Raw genomic sequence first — 6,612 nt, 5'->3', positions numbered from 1 at the left:
TGTTGGGCATCAAGATCTGACCCTTGAATCTTCTGCGTACCCTATTGTCAATGCCTCTGGGTTTCCGCCAGTTACGCTTAATTTTGACATATCGGTCTGACTGGTGCCGGATAAACTTCTTGGTCCTCTTTTTGACGATCTTGGGCTTCACGAGTGGTCTGAGGGCAGCCATGATACTGTGTAAAAGATGAGCGCCACCTCCGTAGGCCGAAACCCCTTGTCTTTTAGCTCCCACCTCCCATCCTCTCATTTCTCCTCCCTCCAGCCTGAAGCAATCGCTAATCTATTTTTTGTCTCTATAGATTTCCCTATTCTGGACTTTCATATGAATAGAGTAGTATAAGATGTGGACTTTTGTGACTGGCTTCTTTCACCCAGCATAATGTTTTCAGGGTTCATCCATGTTGTAGCATGTTGTCAGTACCCTCTACCCTGTTCCTTTTTGTAGTCGAATAATATCCTTCTGTAGGGACAGATCACATTTTGTTTATTCACCCATTGATGGGCATTTATGTTATTTCCACCCTTTGGCTATTGTGAGTAATGTTGCTATAAACATCCCTGTACAAGTTTTTGTGTGGATGTGTGTTTTCATTTCTCTTGGGTATATAGCTAGGAGTGGAATTGCCAGGTCAGGTGGTAACTCTTATGTGTAATCTGTTGAGGAACCTGCCAGATTGTTTCAAAAGCAGCATTCCCACCAGCAGTGTATGAAGGTTCTGATTTCTTCACATCCTAGACACTGGCTATTTTCTGTCTTTTTGATTACGGTCATCCTAGTGGGTGTGAAGTGGTATCTCATTGTGGTTTTGATTTGCATTTCCTTGATGGCTAAGGGTGAGCAGCTTTCCCTGTGCTTATTTGCATTTGCAGAGCTTTCTTGGAGAAATGTCTAGTGAGATCCTTTGCCCATTTTTAAATTGGATAATTTGTCTTTTTATTATTGAGTTGTACAATTCTTTCTATATTCTAGTCCCTTATCAATTATATGATTTGCATATATTTTATTCCATTCTATAAGTTGTCTTTTCACTTTCTTAATTTTTCTTGTTTCTCTTTTTTAGGGAGGGCCCTGCTCACAGTGGCCCATGTGGGGCTCGAACCAGCAACCTTGGTGTTATCAGCGCCACGCTTTAACCAACTGAGCTAACCGGCCACCCCTGTCTTTTCACTTTCTTGATGGTGTTCTTTGCAGCACAAACGTTTTAATTTTGGTGAAAGTCCAGTTGGTCTGTTTTCTCTTTGGTTGATTATGCTTTTGGTGTTCTGTCTATTGCCCCACTTTCCACTTATCAGGCCCACGGGCCCACGTTGTTTCTAATCCTCAGGAATACATGCTCGATGGGCAGGATCAGCCCTGCCCTTCAGATGGGGAAACAAGTCTCCAGGGTTACGCGACTCTTCCAAGGCCACACAGAAATTAGGTGGCAGTGCTGGGATCCACCCCAGCCAGTGGCTAACAGCCCATGTCCGACATATGTAGTGTGTCACCACAGTTCCATGGCGGTGTCAGCGCAGAATAACAGGCTCTGCTCTTAGGCTGGACACTAACATGCCTGCTCTTAACACTGTGTGAAGAATCCCCTTCTCAGAACGGTTGCTAGGCAAATGCTAGATTGTTCCGCCCATTTTACTTTCCATGGTTTTCCAATCAAAGAGACTTTCCGAATAAAAATAAACTTAAAATCTTGACTGGGAGGTGATGAACCTCCCTCTCAAAGACTTGCCTTCTCCTGCATTCAGAAAACTACTCAAGATTATAACCATGTAAGAAATTCCTCAACTCTCAAAAGAAATTGTGTTTATTTTATGGAGAATCCCTGACTTGCACTTTATTGTAATATTTGGGGCTATGTATACATTTTGGGGATATGGTGAAAGGATTTTTAGTGCTGATGTTGTTTTCAGTGTTTTTGTCTGTCTGTTTTGTGTGTGTGGAAGAAATGAAACAGAATTATGGTGTAACTTCGTGAAGTANTCATGGCAGCCCAGCTCCAGGTCTACCTGTTATTCACCATATTAGGTAGAGGGCGCAGTGTCACTGGCCCTCATGTGGGATCCGAACTGGCGGCCCTGCTGCTCAGCGCTCACGTTCCCAAGCCAACTCTTAACCAACGAGCCACTCGGCCGGCCCTGACTCTTTTTAAAATGCTGTCTGTTCTTGTCCTGAATTTAGCAATTTTTTTTTTAACAAAAACACTTAATTGAGATATTTTCATACAATAAACTAACCATGTAAAGATACAGTGTAGGTAGTTTTGACAGAGGTATACATCTGTGAAACCAACACCATATAGAACTTCATCACCTCTGAAAGTTTCTTGTCCTGGGACCATCCATCCCTTCCTCCACCCAGGCCCAAACAATCACTGATCTGCTTTCTGTCACAATAGATAAGTTCACATTTTCTAGAATTCTGTATAAATGCAAACATGCATTATGTGCCCTTTTGGGAAGGGAGGGGCGGAAGGCTGGGTTAGTTTATTCAATATGGTGTTTTTGAGGTTCATCCATGTTGTAACACGTCAGTGTTTTGTTGCTTTTTATTGCTGAGTAGTATTCCATTGTATGATGGAACCACATTTTATTTATTCATTTACTTGTTGATGGACATTGGATTATTTCCACTTTGTGACTTTTACAAATAAAGCTGCTGTGGCTATTTGTTTAGACAAATGTTTTCATTTCTCTTGTGTGGACAAATGTTTGCATTTCACCTAAGAGTGGAATGACTGGGTCACCCGGAAGGTGCATATTTTACTTTATAAGAAACTGCCAAATTGTTTCCATAGTGACTGTACCACTTTGCAGTCCCAACAGCAGTGTATAAGAGTTCCTATTGCTCCACATCCTCACCAACACTTTGTATTATCAGTTTTTTAATTTCTGCCATTCTTGTGGGTACGTAGCAGTATCATGTTGTGGTTTCATTTTTTATTTCTCTGATGACTAATGGTGTTGAATTTCTTTTCATGTGCTTATTTGCCATCCCTATCTTTTCTTTGTGAAGTCTCTGTTCAGATCTTTTAGTCATTTTAAATTGGGTTGTTTGTGTTTCTGTTATTGAGCTTTAAGAGTTGTTTTTAAATTCTGGATAATAGCCCTCAGTTTTCTTTTGAATCTTATAGTAATTTTTTTGTGTTTGTAGTGAGGTAAGAAGGCCTAATCTTTGTTTTAGTATTTAAAACTGAACTCATTCCAGAACAAACCTGTCATTCTTCCTTTCTCAGGTATTGGCATTCTTTTTTGGGGGTAGGGGGAGGCAACAAACAAGAGATCATCACTTTCATGAATTGAATTTTTTGAAGTTGGAACATTTTAAAGGATTTTGCTACATATATCATCATACCCTGTATAATTTATAATGTGTCCCTTTTTTCAGAATTGACTAAATCAAATCGAATTTCAGTGAGATGAAATGATGAAAAGCTGTTTCTGAATCTTTGAAGTGGTTTGGGCTTTTTCCTTTCTTTCTGGTGTTGCTCAGTAATGTACCGTATTTTTTTTCTTTTTAACTTTTGACCCCCTTCATCCATTTCCCCCACCCCTACCCCCTTGCCTCTGGCAACCACCAATTTGTTCTTTGAGTGCTTTGCTTAACAAGATGAATTAAAATAAACCCACAAGTCCACCCCCAGACATGTTGCAATGAAATGGCCCAACATAGGGATAAAGCGAAAATCTCCAAAACTACCAAAAAGAAAGAAGACAGATAACCTTGGAAGGAGTAACAGTTTTTAGGTAGTCTTTTTTCTGTCCACAGTTCTACTTATCACAAGCCTGAATCCTCAATACTAAGGCGTTAGTTTATTGTTTACGCCCCAATTAAAAGGCTTGCTCTCAGGCAGCCACACATTTAATCCCATGGAGTGGGGAGGAGACCTCCATTGGAAAGGCCACCCTCTGTTACACACTGTGTTGGAAGCTGTACAAGTTGGGGTATTTCTTCCTGTGTTTTCTAGATGAAAATCCTCAAGGCTTAGAGGGGCTAAATGAAGGTCTCAAGGCCACGACTCTAAGAGACCGAGTTCAGGCTCCGATCCAGAGCCCGTGCTCTGTCCATCTCTCCCCAGGGTGGTACATCATCTAAGTCTATGCCCGAGTGATGTGGAGTTCATTCTCTAAGCCAGGTGTAAGCTAAATATCTCTTGCGGGGGCTCCTGTGGTAGATGATCTGGGTGTGGATCAGCTGCATCCTGATGAAGGAGATGGAAAGATTGGCTGGTTATCCTCCCATACGGGCAGACTAACTAAATACCTGGTTCATTCCCTATTTCTTTGGCTACCTCCCAGCTGAAAAAAAAAAGGGGGTGGTATGTGTGGCTATTTACTTTATTAATGTGTTGCTAGACCAAGCTATGCACTTATATTTTGTTATTATGTATTACTCTTTTTTTCAAGTTAGGAAAAGTGATATAGATTGGCAATTTTCTTTCTTCCAAGGTACCTTTTGGTACCCTGTTGAATTTCAAACAATTTTTTACATCTTTTCCCTTCAGGGATAAGGACCTGAGAGCTTTGCAGAGGTAGGAACTAGGCTTTTGCCATATGAGGCTTTGGGGGGAAATGCCTGAAAGTAAACAGGAGACATTAGGAAGATCACCGGTTTATGGAGTGGGTCAGGTGTGCTCAAGATGGGGGTGCTGTGGGTGGATTTATTATGTCCTCATCCTCATCAGAACCTGGGAGGTAAGGAGAAACTGTCTCAGGACAGCCTCCCAGGGGAGGCGAGGAGGTGAGAGGGAGACGGCCTAAAGTGCTCCTCAGGGTCCAGCCCTCCCCCAAGTCCTGTCCTATTCATTGAGGGTCACAGGCGACCAAGCCTTTGCCTGTGTGGCCCATGTGGAGATGCGCGAGGGTGGCATGGCTGAGCGCTTTCTCTCTCTTCTCTGGCCCAGAGGCCTACAGTCTCCCAGCTTTTGATCTGAAGTGTTTGGATCCCCTTTTCTGAGTTCTCTTCTGTTACATATCAAGGCTAGTAAGCTTTCTAAGAATAAATGTCAAGTTCCCCCAACCGAATAAAGACCCTTGAAGATGGAGACCCACACTGAGTGTAGTTTTTTGTATCTGTTACACATGCACCTGACACGGCCTTGCCTTCACTTAGAAACGCCATAGATACAGGTTTCTTTGTAGGTGAGCTAGGAGCCACCTGGTTTCTTGAGTTGGTAGCCTTGAAATTAGATACTGCGAAAACCCATCCATCAGCCTGCCACCCAAAAACTGAGTAGTTGAAGACTCCAGGGGTTTGTCCCCTGTGCACTCCCGCCACCCTGGTGCCCCTAGAATGTTGGGGGTGGGATAGGGAATGGTAACACAAAGCAAAGGATCTCAGTTAAAAAACAAAAAGTCCAGAGGGCCTTTTTAGTCATTCGTCTTTGGTATGAAATGTCAGGCACTGTGCTAAATTTTCAAGGTGCCCTCTTGCTGACAAGTATGGGTTTAAGGAGTGGCTTTAACAAGATCTGCCAGGGCAGACCCAGCCTGGGTTATGACCTCTCCAGCTCACTCTTCCCTGAGCAGGAACTTTATAGCAGACATAATAAAGCCTAGGTAGCTTAATGAGGTGAGGAATGGGCAAGAAACTGTCCTAGCTTGCGCTAATAATTCCTGATATAGAGCGCTGTCTCCAAGGAGCCTGAAGCGGGGCTCAGACATTATCTCATTAATCCTCCCCAAACCCCCACGGGGCAGGCAGGTGGCAGGCATTCCCCTTGCTCTCGGGATCAGAGAGAATGGGGCCCTTAGGTGACTTGCCCAAGGTCATACAGGGTGGCAAAGCTCAGCATATAATTTATTGCCTTTAACGTTGGAGTCTGGTTTCCTTCCCTTCCTCTCCCCGCCCTCACCATGAACAGACTACACGGGAATATTTTAATCAGGTGATTTTCATCAAGTTTCCCTTCCTGAAGAACTCCAGTTTGGAAGCTCACCAGGGCAGCTACAGACAAGCAGGGATGGAGTGGGATGAATCTATAGCCTGTGGGTATAACTAGTGAGTCCTCAGGGAACCCAAGCCACCCTTCCCTTTCCTGGCGGTTCTTGCCCACTCTGGGTTTATCACTGACACCCTGCTTTCACGCATTCTTTGTGATGGAGTTCTTGCTGGATTTCATGGTCTTGGGGATGTTGAATGCGGGTAGTTCATTTAGTTTTTACCACATTCCCCTTTCACTGATCCTCCTGTTATCACTGTGTTCATGGTGTCATTGGGTCCCCAGCTACAGCCCTCTCCGTCTTAGGTAGTATGCCGTAATTTACCGCTCTTATCCCCCAACCTTGGCACCCTAATTTCTGAAGTACATTGGCTTGTGCCATCCTTTTATGGAGGAGGAAACTGAATGTCAAACTCTGTTCTTTTCATTATACTATGCCATTGATGATAACTAGTGTCTGCCCTACTATTTTCCCCCCCTTTTTCCAACTTGCCTTTTATTTGCATAACTCTTTAATAACAGCCTTATTGACATATAATTCACATACCATACAATTCACCTATATAACATGCACAATTCAATGATTTTTAGTATATTCACAGAGTTGAACACCATCACCAGAATTTTAGAACAATTAAATCATCTCAAAAAGAAACCCCTTGTCTTTTATTTTTTT

At 42.9% G+C, this 6,612-nt stretch overlaps 1 protein-coding gene across 2 annotated transcripts in view; it reads left to right on the top strand.

Annotated features, from left to right (window-relative positions):
• The window catches only part of ZNRF3 (zinc and ring finger 3), a 171,188-nt gene that overhangs the window by 90,231 nt on the left and 74,345 nt on the right, over positions 1-6,612 (top strand). The window lies entirely within an intron of this gene.

The sequence above is a fragment of the Hipposideros armiger genome, unplaced genomic scaffold, assembly GCF_001890085.2.
Source record: "Hipposideros armiger isolate ML-2016 unplaced genomic scaffold, ASM189008v1 scaffold_75, whole genome shotgun sequence".
Taxonomy (NCBI): Eukaryota; Metazoa; Chordata; class Mammalia; order Chiroptera; family Hipposideridae; genus Hipposideros; species Hipposideros armiger.
Note: the sequence above shows the minus strand (reverse complement) of the source record. Positions and strands in the feature narration are given on the sequence as shown.